The 13,114-nt window shown below is 44.1% G+C and overlaps 1 protein-coding gene and 1 long non-coding RNA gene across 5 annotated transcripts in view; one reads left to right on the top strand and one right to left on the bottom strand.

The window, feature by feature from the left end:
• Positions 1–13,114, top strand: part of TRMT9B (tRNA methyltransferase 9B (putative)) — a 42,887-nt gene that overhangs the window by 6,767 nt on the left and 23,006 nt on the right. The window lies entirely within an intron of this gene.
• On the bottom strand, positions 526–10,344 carry LOC132228694 (uncharacterized). The gene is made up of 3 exons (XR_009451412.1): positions 10,265–10,344; positions 3,390–3,514; positions 526–856 (listed from the first exon to the last, which is right to left on the bottom strand). It is a non-coding gene; the product is annotated as an uncharacterized LOC132228694 (long non-coding RNA).

Genomic DNA, 13,114 nt, shown 5'->3' on the forward strand with positions numbered 1-13,114 from the left:
TTTCCACTGGAGATTTTCAGTCCTGGCAAGTAATGTTGACATGTCTGAAACAAAAAAGGAAGATGTATTGCTCTCTCGCTCTTTTTTCTTTTCTTTTTTTTTGAATTATTTTTTTTATTAAGTTATTACATGTGTGTCCTTATCCCCACATTACCCCCCATCCCCCCATCTCGCTCTTTTTTTCTTTTTTAAATATATTTTTTATTGATTTCAGAGAGGAAGGGAGAGGCAGCGAGATATAGAAACATCAATGATGAGCGAGAATCATTGATCGGCTGCCTCCTGCATGCTCCCTACTGGGGATCAAGCCCACAACCCAGGTATGTACTGTGACTGGGAATCGAACCATGACCTCCTGGTTCATAGATCTGCTCAACTACTGAGCCATGCCAGCTGGGCTCTCTAAGTCTCTATGACAGATGTCAGCCCTCTATGTAGTCAATAGAGGAAACTCATTTATCTATAACAGTACCCTTGAAGGAACTTGATAACCTTTTAGTCATTAGAAGTAACCAAGCTTCAGAAAATACATCTGCAGAAGTTATCTGTCAATCAGAAATGATAGCTGAGAGCCAAATAGGTAATAAGGAGCTTTGAGGGGAAAAGGCCCCAGAGTGAATATCTTCTGCTTTCCAGAATGAATAGTGTCCATAAGTCAGCTCTCATTAGACTGCCCCTGTATGGGTGAGGACTGAAAAATCAGCAGGCAGGTCCATATGAAAACCTGCACAGGCATATTTCATCAGCTTTATTCAAATTACCAAACATTGGAACTAACCAACATGTCCTTCAGTCAGTAGGTGAGTGGATAGATGAGCCATGGTATTCCCATACAGTTATTCAGCGATGACAACATCTGCCAAGCCACAAAAAGACATGGAGGAGCCTTAATGAATATTGCTAAGTGCAAAAAACCAATCTGAAAAGGTTAAGTACTGTATGAGTTCAACTATCTGACATTCTTTAAAAGGCAAAACTGTAGAGACAGTAAAAAGATTAGTAGTTGCCAGGGTTTTTGAGGGGGAGGCCAGATGAGTAAGTAGAGCACAGGGGATTTTTAGGGCAGTGATACTAGAATTGCGGGTACATGATATTATGCATTTGGAAAACCCTAGAACTTTACAATACAAAGAGTGAACCCTAATATAAACTTTGGGTATTTGTTGTTAATAATGTATCAATATTGGTTCATTAGTATTGCCAACATTCAACACTAATACAAGATATTAAAAATTGCTTAAAATAAGCCCAGCTGGCGTGGCTCAATGATTGAACATCGACCTATGAATCAGGTCACAGTTCAATTCCCTGTCAGGGCATATGCCCAGGTTGTGGGCTTGATCCCCAGGAGGGGGTGTGCAGAAGGCAGCTGATCAATGATTCTCTCTCATTTCCTCTCTCTCTCTCTCTCTCTCTCTCTCCCTCTTTTCCTCTCTGAAATCAATAAAAAATACATATACACAGGCACTTCACCTGGTGCTAGAGTAGAAGATGTAGAAAATGTTAACGTAAGGGCTCGAGGTGGTGACGTGTCAGGTGGTTGGGAACAGAGTCCCAAGTCAAGGAAACTAATAAACGAGAGCAACACTGTCAGTCCAATCCCTGCTGAACATCTAACCTTCTACTCTGCACCCTACATGCACACATTTCCCCACGCTCCTAGCAGGTGGGAAGATGCACTGAATCAGACTTCTGAGCAAACTATTCCTTGCCACCCAGTTTCATGTTGGTTAAGGGCTTAGGCCCACAGAATTCAGTGATAGACAAGCCTGAAACCAGAGCAAATGCCTGTCTGGAGGTTGCAAGGCCAACCATCATCAAGGCCCCCCAACCTTCTGCCATTCATTTTTCCTGCTCAGACATTGGCTGGATTCCCCATGCAGGAGGCTCTGGAGGGTTTGCATTGAGGTGGCAGAAATACAGACCTAGATCTTGTTTTGCTAGGAACGAATGTTGTGGTTCCTACATGACCATGGAAAAGTGGGCTACACCATACGCCATCACCTTAAAAAGGCTGTTGAAACACATGTTCACACTCTTTTGTATGCAGTATATATAGAAACCTGCAAGAAGAATGTTGAGCCAGCTATTTTTAGTTATTTATTTTCGAGATATATTTTCATTTATTTCAGAGAGGAAGGGAGAGAGAGAGAGAGAGAGAGAGAGAGAGAGAGAAACATCAATGATGAGAGAGAATCATTGATTGGCTGCCTCCTACATGTCCCCACTGGGGATCCAGCCCGCAACCCAGGCATGTGCCCTTGACAGAAATCAAACCCGGGGCCCTTCAGTCTGCAGAACCAGCTATTTTTAAAGATATTTTCCTAGCCAAAGTAATTTATGATCTTTTGTTGTATAATTTGTCTATTCTACTTATTAAAATTTGGGCCTTTGGAAATGAATTGACAGTATATGCCTGCAGAAGCTTTTTATTCTCATTACGATGATATATTCTGGCATAAAATTGTTAGGTTTATGTATCGGATACCACATTAGAATGATAGTGAATCTTTCAAAAGCAGAAGCTGCCCTAGCTGGTTTGGCTCAGTGGATAGAACATCAGCCTGCGGACTAAAGGGTCCTGGGTGTGATTCTGGTCCAGGGCACATGCCAGGGTTGTGGACTCCATCCCAGTAGGGGGCATGCAAGAGGCAGCCAATCAATGATTCTCTCTCATCATTGATGTTTCCATCTCTCCCTCTCCCTTCCTCTCTGAAATCAATAAAAACATATTTTAAAAATAATACATACATACATACATACGTACATACATAAATAGCAGAAGCTACTAGAAATCCTACCATGTGTACAGCTAAAAGCAGGTCAACTTAACACTGTGGCTGTCTGTGCTGGAGGCAAGATATGCCCTGATTCAATTGTCAGGTTATAAACTTCTAACCACTTAGTTTGGTGTTTTGAATTATTTCCAGTGTGCTGTTATGATTCATCCATTCAAACAGAAAATTGAAGACTGGTTGAATAATGTAAAAATGGAGAGGAAAATTACATTATATTTTGACATGGAAATTTGATTACAGGTCAATAGCAATCACTCAAATATTTATACAGGTTTCTGAAAACTTCTGTGCAACAACTACTTTAGAGAAAGCTGTGGCTGACTGACTCCTGTTTTCCTAGATCTGGTTCTTTAAACTGTGTGGTGACGTGGTGGACTCTGGGTTTATAGAATTAGCATAGATGGGTTCTAGTCCTTAGTCCTTAAGAAACGAATAATATAGTTTTCTTTCCCTTACTGGTTGACTCTCAGGTATTTATAAATGAAGCCAATGGCATTGGTTTTCACCAATAGGCCACGGAGCTTAAATGTCATTCCACACACAGCTGCTATTTTCCTTGGCCCCACCACGTCAGCATGATCTGTTTTCCACCTGTCATGCTTCCTCACATCATTAATCCTTCATCTGAGAGGCACCTTCGCTGTTGGAGGTTTCTTGTTTGCTGGATGACCATTGGCTTCAGAAAGAGTAGATTCTCGACCAGCAAAATGACCATCCTGTGGAATTCAGTCGTAGTTTTTTCTCGAGTGCTGTTGCTATGAAACCTAGTGAGAGACGCATGTGGCAGGGAAACCCTAGGGACTTGTGACATCGAGTGGGTTATGTGGCACTTTATACAAAGGAGGGTGGAGGAGGAGGAAGAGAGCAAGGCTTATGGACCCCTCTTGTAAAAGAAAAAAGAAAGTGTTTAAAGCATGAGGGCAGAAGCAGGGTCTGGGAACGGCTTGCATTTGTGTGTGGTTTTCTGTTTTTATTTAAGGAGAGGGAACTCCATCTCTGCTGACTGAGGAGCGAAGGCCATGGGGAGAGAGACTGAGGGAGGGAAGAGAGAGGACAGGCTAATGGCCCAGGAAAGAGATCAACAGAGGAGAGATGCTAGCCTTTGAAAGGACCCATAATTCTGAAACAAAAAGGATGTGTTCACTTTTAGGAGGGAAATTGGAGAAATTTACATTTTCTTAGTGAAGTAGGAGCAGAGTTAAGGCACGATCTGTCAATAGCTCAGGCTTCCTAGGGAAGTGGAGGTAAATTCAATCCTATACAATAAAACCCTAATATGCAAATTGACTGAACGGAGGAATGGTGGAACGACAGGTCTCTATGATGCGTCTGCCCTCCTGAGAGGCAGGAGACAAGCTGCGGCAGTGGAGATGGCATCGGGGAGGGGGCCTGGCGAGCGCCCTGCTGGTTGCCTCCCACAAACCAGCAGTTGAACATCCCCCGAGGGCACAGGCCAGGCTGAGGGACCCCTCTCCCCCACCCCATCCTCCCCCCCCCCCGTGCACGAATTTAGTGCACCGGGCCTCTAGTGTAAACAATGAAAGGCTAAGCTTTGGTTTTATATCTGTTTGCCCATGTTTGACTGTTTTCTCATGCATGAAGCTATGCAACCTCTCATTTTGGACAATGTAGGAGGCCATCAAACAAAGATGATTAGAGCAGATTATTTGGCCTTACTCAGGTAAAAGCTACTGTAAAAAGCTCATCATTATTGTCATACAGATTATTTTTGCTATTTATTTTAAATATTGTGTTTATCTTTTTAACATTTCACATTTCAACATTGAAATTGGGGTACATCTTACAGTTGATGGCATGTCTTTGACTTTCTTGGTAAAATAACTGTGCATATTATAAGATAAATGGTGTCGTAGTCAGCATGGGCTACCATAACCAAAGACCCAGGCAGGATGGCTAAAATGTTACCGGGGGTCTCAAGCCCACCTCACCCTGGTTCTTGTCTTGCTTGGGAATGAATTCAAACAAGGGACAACAAATAGCAGGCAAAGCAAATGAAGTTTTATTGCAGAAAATACACCCAAATATAATACAGGCAAGCACCTCAGCTAGTCTGAGCACCCCACCTAATGGGGGGTCTTAAAGATTAGCTATACTAATAAAAGGGTAATATGCTAATTAGGCCAGACGTCTTCCGGACGACCTTCCAGACATCCTTCTGGACAAAGCCATGGTGGTGAGGCTGAGGCAGAGGCAGTTAGGGGGATCAGGCTGGCATGGGAGAGCAGTTAGGGGGATCAGGCCTGCAGGGGAGAGCAGTTAGGGGGATCAGGTCTACAGGGGAGAGCAGTTAGGGGGATCAGGCAGGCAGGCAGGCAGGCAAGCGGTTAGGAGCCAGAGGTCCCAGATTGCAAGAGGGATGTCCGACTGCCAGTTGGATTGGGCCTAAACCGGCAGTCGGACATCCTCCAATGGGTCCCGGATTGGAGAGGGTACAGGCCAGGCTGAGGGATTTCTCCCACCCCACCCCCTACCCCTTGTGCTCAAATTTAGTGCACCGGGCCTCTAGTATATCTATATATCCTTATTCCTTAGGTTTCTAGACTACCCGAGATGTCGGGGCCATCTGGAAGGGTTTCAAGTCTCCCCTTCCTCATTATTGTGGCTGCCCTGTAAAAAATTCGATATGTACTCTACTGACCTTGTGCTCTTCTTAGAATTACTTTTAGTTTGGGGCATGCTGTCTGGTATGAGCTAATGTTCCCTTTTTGTTCCCCTCTAGCCGTTGTAAGCAAAATAGACTTCCTCTTCTTTCCCCCATCCCAGTCTTTCATCTAACTAGCTGCCTACTGGGAATTTATTTTCTTACAGTTCTGGAGGCTCTAAGTCCCAGATCTGGTTTCCGGTAAGAGCCCTCTTCCTAGCTTGCATATGGCCTTCTTCTCGCTGCATCCTCATGTGAGCTTCCCTCTACGTGCACATGGAGAGAGCTCTCTGGTGTCTCTTCTTAAAAGTAAACTAATCCCGTTGGATCAAGGCCCCAGCCTTACAACCTCATTTAACCTTGATTACCTGCTTATAGAGCTTATCTCCAAATGCAGTTACATTAGGGGTTAGAGCTTCAATGTATGAATTTTGAAAAACATAAGATTCCGCTCATGAAGGTGGCACCCTAGACTCCATTAAGTGTTGTATTTCTAACAATCTTCATCTTAACAAGCCATCATCAAGAAATATTTCCATCTTGCATAGGAGTTTCAGATTAAATCTTTTGTCTTTTTTATTTTTGAATTTTTGAAACTTTTTACCGGATTATGATGAAACCTTGTGAAGGTTAAAAAATGGCATTTATAATCTTAAATTAGAAATAAGAGACTATGTATCATTATAGGCTTATTTTTGGAAAGACAAACACAGTCATAAAGTAGAGTATGAAAACTGAAAAAAATTAAACTTTCCAAAACTGTCTGGTTTATTCTGGGCACAGACTTAATAACTCCTGCTGCTAGGAGAAGTATAATTTACTGACACAAGGAAGCTTAAAATGTCAAGTATAGTCTGATAAAATACATGCAAGCTGTCTGCAAATTAGAACATTCTTTCAACTGATGTATTTCCTACTTCTGTGCAGCTTTCATAATTGTGGCACTTAGAATTGAAAGCTCTGTGCGTGATGTAAACATTCAAACCCTCCCCCGGAATTGGTTTTCATAAGTATTAAGCAGGTGTGGGTTGCTACAGACAGTGGAAGGAACTACAAGATCCAAGCTATTAGGAGCTCAAGATAAACGAAACAGAAGTGGCACTGAAGTGAACACACAGCAAGGAGATGGTTTTGGGAGTTCTGGTTAGAAAGCAGAGGTAGCCCTAGCCGGTTTTGCTCAGTGGTTAGAGCATCAGCCTGCAGACTGAAGGGTCCCGGATTCGATTCTGGTCAAGGGCACATACCTCATTTGCAGGCTCGATCCCCGGCCCTGGTTGGGGTGCATGCAGGAGGCAAACATTCTATTTGTCTCTCACATTGATGTTTCTGTCTCCCTGTCTCTCCCCCTTTCTTCCATGCTCTCTAAAAATCAATGGAAAAATATCCTCGTGTGAGGATTAACAAAACAAAACAAAACAAAAAAGGCAGAGGCGGACAGAGGGCCAGCGCCCAAGGACTTAGCAGGAGGTCACAGGTAAGCAAGCCGTTGCCAGCAGCCAGATCACGACTCAGAACCAAGAGGGCCCAAGAGTGGTCAGTATAGAAGTCACCACATTTATCCAAAGCTGACCCCTCTGATGACCCTTTCTTCATATTTTAGGTAGGATTTCAAAAGATTTCGTTGCCCTAGCCGGTTTGGCTCAGTGGGTAGAGTATTGGCCTGCAGACCAAGGGCACGTACCTTGGTTGCAGATTCCTCCCGGGCCCTGTGCAGGAGGCAACCAATCAATGTATTTCTCTCACATCGATGTTTCTCTCTGTCTTTTCCTCTCTTCCACTCTCCATACAAATCAGTGGAAAAATATCCTCGGGTGAGGATTAACAACAACAAAAAAGATTTTGTTGTCTGTTTTTGTTTTGTTCTGTTTTAAGCCCAAAGCCAATCAAAAGCAACACATTTGAAAGTAGAAGAGCTTACGGGGACAGAGTGGGAAGTGGTTGCTGACAGCAAGGCAGGGCACCCAGAGCCTCATGCACTTAGCGGAGATGCCCACCCACACTGTCAGGCCCCGGGGAGCAGCGCTGCTCTGTAATACTTTGTCATAATTTGCCCCTGTGTCGTCAAGAAAGAATGTGTTCATTATAGGCTGTCTAGAAAGACATAAAAGGTATGTGGTACATATTAGAAAGATTTTTATAACAGTGATTAAAATAAATAATGCCTTGGTACTGAAAACGAATCAACCTCAGCTATTTCTAATGTTAAATTATGTGACACGGGCTTTTATTAAAATTGGCCTAAATATTGAGTTCAGTGCCTATTTATTTAGCATAGGACCTCTCTGACTAATACAAGAGATGGATGGCATTCACTACTACCATCCCCTCACCCCCCACTCCCGCAGGCGGGGGAGCTCAGAGAGCAGTCTGGCTTCTAGGGTGTGTGACCAGGAGACAGCCCCTTGGAGATGGGCTGCACCTCTTTGTACAGGAGCTGGCACAGTGGGCAGGGGCATGGCCGAGGACTAAAGCCTCATTTCCCCAGATCAGAGGAGCATAAAAGAGTTCCCTATACTTTCATTTCCCTGTTTACCTTTTACGGGTCCCTTTCCATTTTTACATTCTGGTGTTATAATCCAAAGGCATGTTATGATCAGGTAGCATTCATCGTCAGGACCAATCCCAATGTTTAATACTCCAGAGGTATGGGAAGTATAGGAAATAAAATTTTAGGTAGTGTGAAAATAAACTTAAAAAAATCCTTGCCTAAGGATATGTTTTATTGATTTGAGAGAGAGAGGAAGGGAGAGGGAGAGGGGAAGGGAGAGGGAGGGAGGGAGGGAGAAAAACATTGACGTGAGAGAAAAACATATATAGGTTGCCTCCCAGCCTGGGTAGGTGCCCTGGCCGGGAATCAAACCTGCAACCTTTTGGTATATGGGATGATGCTCCAGTCAACTGAGCCACACTGGTCAGGGCGAAAATAAACGTTTTTTATGGTACACAAAACATTGTATGGGGAAGCAGAAATGCTCTGTGAGTTTTGTACTCAAATACTGCTTAACTCTAGGGTCCTGGGGAAGTCATTTCCTGTGTTTGTTTTCTCTCTGAAATAATCATCTAAAGATACAAATGGTGCCCTGGAATCTTAGATCCGTTAAACTAAATGCTAATGTATCGGGCAAAAGCACAAGTGAGATACCATCCAAGGTTTTGGGAACAGGTGTGTTCCATAATAGGACTAGTGCAGTGATGGCGAACCTTTTGAGCCCGGCGTGTCAGCATTTTGAAAAACCCTAACTTAACTCTGGTGCCGTGTCACATATAGAAATGTTTTGATATTTGCAACCATAGTAAAACAAAGACTTATATTTTTGATATTTATTTTGTATATTTAAATGCCATTTAACAAAGAAAAATCAACCAAAAAAATGAGTTCGTGTGTCACCTCTGACACGCATGTCTTAGGTTCACCATCACTGGACTAGAGCGTGGCTGAGCTAGGACTTGACCTCAGGACCTTAGCACATCCAGTCATATTCTTAACTCCTGCTCCACCTACCAGTTCCACACAAAGTCTGAACCTAATCCGACCAGTCATAGGGACAAATGACAAGGATGACTTGCTCACCCCACAGGTTTTCCTTGTGACAGAGCTGACATTAAGGTGACTTTTTCCTGTTGGCGTTTGGCCAGCTCAGGCCATCTCCATTTAGGTTATTTTTAACTTGTCTCCACTAATGCACTGTACCTAAGTGATTCCTTCTTAAGTAAAGTGGCTCTTTAACACTGGTCATTTCCAGGGAAGGGAAAGCCTTCCGAGTTTTCAATTTTTCTTGTTAAGTAAGTATGGGAGCTGTCACTTCCATAGTAGAATTACAATCCTTAATCCACTTAGAATGCCAGAAGAGTGTTAAATACGTTTTTTCAGAACATTGTCTTTATCGTGATTGTGAATATGAAAGTAGTAATTGGGTCTAAGCTATTAACAGATTTTGAATTTGCGCCCTGGCTGGGTGATTTAGTTGGTTGGAGCATCGTCCCATATACCAAAAGGTTGAGGGTTCGATTCTCTGTCAGGGCACATACCTAGGTTTCAGGTTCAATCCCACTGGGGCACATACAGGAGGCAACTGATTGCTGTTTCTCTCTCATCTCTCTCTTTCTGTCTCAAAAGAGATAATGATATCGATGAATTTCTGCTTTAAATGGGATACTACCCAAATCACAGAGACACACATACTAAGAGTTTAGGGCGGTCTGCGAAAATGTGTGACTTCACTGGGATGCAGCCTGTTGGATGCGAATGTTAGGAGGGGCAATGGGGTGGGCAGACCTTCCCGGTTTGTCTCTCTAACCTAGAAAGCCATGGGCTTGCTCTTTGGAATGGCTGTTAAAGAAGGATTTTCCTTTCCTATGCAAATATCAATCCTTTAGCAATTTCTGATTTATTTGTCATGAACAGCTAGCATACCTTCTCATTGATTACCCACATCCCTTCCTGCTCTCTAATCTGAGTTCTGAGTTTTTATGGAATGCCATCAGGTTCAGAGGAATCTTAGGGACTTTTCAAGGTATGAGCTGATACCCACCTTGACTCAAAGTTCAGCTGCCTCCTCTGCCATGTGGGGGGGGAGGGGGGAGGGCCAGTCCTCAGGACGGTAGGACAGGCAGCGCAGAAGGTGACCCCAGACCTGCACCCCCACCTCTCCCAGTAGGCCTTTTCCAGGCACTACAGTTGCTGAGCTGTGATGGATTTACAGCATGCCACTTACTCACCCCCTGGCCTGGCCTGACCAGCGTCCCAGAGAGAAGCAACAGATCTGCAGCACTTAGGAGTCATCACAGAGACGCTCCCACTTACCTGCTTACGTGAAACCAGAGCCCTGGCTCTGCTGATGACACCCGCTCTCCTGCGCTCACTGACCGAGCTGCACTTTTGTGCTCACATTGGCTTGTAAGTGTATGTGTTATTGATGTATAAATAAAACACACGCATGCTCTATTTTGCTTTTGTGGACAAAATTGTATAAAAATACTAGTGACAACCACAACAAAAAAACAATTTTACTCTGTTAACTTTTGTAGACATCTGTTGTTGTTAAACACAGCAGTCTGTTCTTTCACTGACCTTGAACTTCTGGTTCTGAAATCTGTGTTTTATGTAAGCCTGTTTTCCCGCTGTTCCCTTTATTTCTAAAGTGGCATTTGATTGACGTTTCTATTGCACTCCATGCTTCATCACACAGAACAGCAAAGAGAGAGCTTATGGCAGGGGCACTCACCCCGCGTGCACCGTTCTTCCAGCTCACCTCACGGCTCCGCGGCCCGTGCAAGGCACCTCTCAGGCAGCCTGTGCTCCACTGTTCAGACCCACTGTTGGGATCTCGCGCTGACCTGGGCTGTCTTATGCCTTTAGGTGTCAGTGAAAGAAAAGAGTCGCTGCCCTGACCTGGTCTTTTCTGACCTTTGCCATGAACTCCAATATGTCAGACATTTAGTGCAGCTGCCAGTATTAATACTGTGCCACCAATTAGGGTCTTGAAAATATCCAGCCAAGTTTAAAAAGTATTAGCTACAGCCTGGCTGGTGTGGCTCGTGGTTGAATGCCAACCTATGAACCAGGAAGTCATGGTTCAATTCCTGGTCAGGGCACATGCCCAGGTAGCAGGCTCAATGCCCAGTTGGGGGCTTGCAGGAGGCAGCCAATCAATGATTCCCTCTCTTCATTGATGTTTCTATCTCTCCCTCCGTCTCACTTCCTCTCTGAAATCAATAAAAATATGTTTAAGTATTAGCTACAGAACATTATAATTTCATTCGGCACTGGAAGTAGGCCTTGGCACCAGACCTCTGCGTTAGACTGCGTGCTGTCAGTCACTTCGCACTTTTCCAGGCTCAGTCTGTGCGTAGCACCGGGTTTGGGAACTGAGAGAAGAAATTCACGTCTGGGGCAGGCTTTAAAGTTACATTGCGCTTTGGGGATGTGAAAGCATGTTTTATATGAAAATCAGAGCCTTAAAAGAGGAAGGGTAATTTCTTGATATCCGAGAGAAGGTGACAGATACCTAGAGAAGCTAAGTGACCTGTCCGAGGTCACGCTGCCAGTGACAGCCCTGGGCCCAGGCGTTCCTCTCCCTGGACAGTGTTTTTGGGTCAGAACAAAACGCTCCGAGTTCTGCCTTTGAAGTTTTCTTTGTGAGCTTTAATTTTATTGGTGTTTCCGTTTTCAAGTTGTGTGTTTTATTGACTGACTGTAAAGGGAACACTCTCCCGTGTGTGTGCTCTCAGTATTCACCACGGCAACCAGCCCCCTCCTTAGGGACTGATAAAGGTCGCCTCATTAACATAAACTAATGTATAGTAAAAAGGGACTTGCCATTTATTAATAGCAAAATACACTCATTTCACCTTGCTGCTCCGGAGCTATTTCAGGAACTGGGGATAGAAACAAAACATAACAGGAGATGATGGCCCCATGGCTCTATATAGGGTATTCCAAGGGTTTTAGGGGCTATGTGCCAGGAACAGTGGACAAAGGCCAAATATGTATTTCTTTTTGTAAATCATCATATCACACTGAATCAGTGCACAACTCTCTCATGGATAACATGGCAAAATGCACACAAAAAATATGGAGAAACCTCCACTGACAAAAATGATTAAACAAGAAAATAGCACAAGAAAAGCAGAAAATGGATATTGCTAAGAATTTCAGAAAGAGAATTTTACAAAGTTCAGCTACTGACTTCCTTTCTAGATATATTTGCACATGGTTATAACTTTTATATATTCCAAGCATATTTTCATAACCAAATTGGGTTTTTTTTATATTTCAATGTTTCCTATCCATTTATCTAACAAAGATGATTGGGCACCTGCTGTGTGCCAGGCTGTGTTCAAAGAGGTGGGTGCATACATCAGTGAACCCAACACGCTCGATTTCATGGTGCTTGCGAACTATTTGGGGGAGACGGACAATAACCAACTCTAGCAGGATGTTGAAATGGAGTTCTTTCTTGTTTTCATTGTTTTGCACAGTAGTGCAAAAACATGGCAGAACTAGTCAGCATTCAGTCGGGAAAATAGAAACCACCCTAGTTATGTTGACAGGAAATGTATAAGGAGTTGGCCAAACAGATATTACAGGACTGAAAATGCAGAGGGAACAAATGAGGTAGGACAACAAAGTCAACTGCAGTTGCCACCCTGTGCTGGGGAAACAAAGAGAATGGGTATCAGAACCTAGATGCTTGGAGGAGGAGTCCCCGAGTGGGGACCCAGACTTCTGAGAAGGGGACGGTGGCCGGCTAGTGCGGATTTATGGAGCGCACATACTAGGGGCCCTGAGGAGTTGGGACACAGATCTCTTGGCTGGGGTGCTGCTTGGCCAGGCAGGCATCTCATGCGGATGTGCAAAAGGGCTGGTTCTGGGAAAGTGGAAAACCTTGGGAACCAACTGCTACTGGAAACCAATGCTGTTGCCTGGGCCAAGGGCTGTTGCCGGGTAACTGGCAGGAACAGGAAGCAACCAGAAAGGGGCTAGTCCCTTCATCCCCCCACCTCCCGCCCCCCCTCCAGCCTTCCAGGCTCCCTCTGATGGGCCCTGCTGGCAAAGAGGAAATGTTTGCAGTGTGGAGGGACCATAACAGTCATGGGCCCATAACAGACATCAGGTGTCAATTACTCTCACGTTCTGAAATTTGCTAGAATA

This window comes from Myotis daubentonii, chromosome 2 (assembly GCF_963259705.1).
Source record: "Myotis daubentonii chromosome 2, mMyoDau2.1, whole genome shotgun sequence".
NCBI classification, from domain to species: domain Eukaryota; kingdom Metazoa; phylum Chordata; class Mammalia; order Chiroptera; family Vespertilionidae; genus Myotis; species Myotis daubentonii.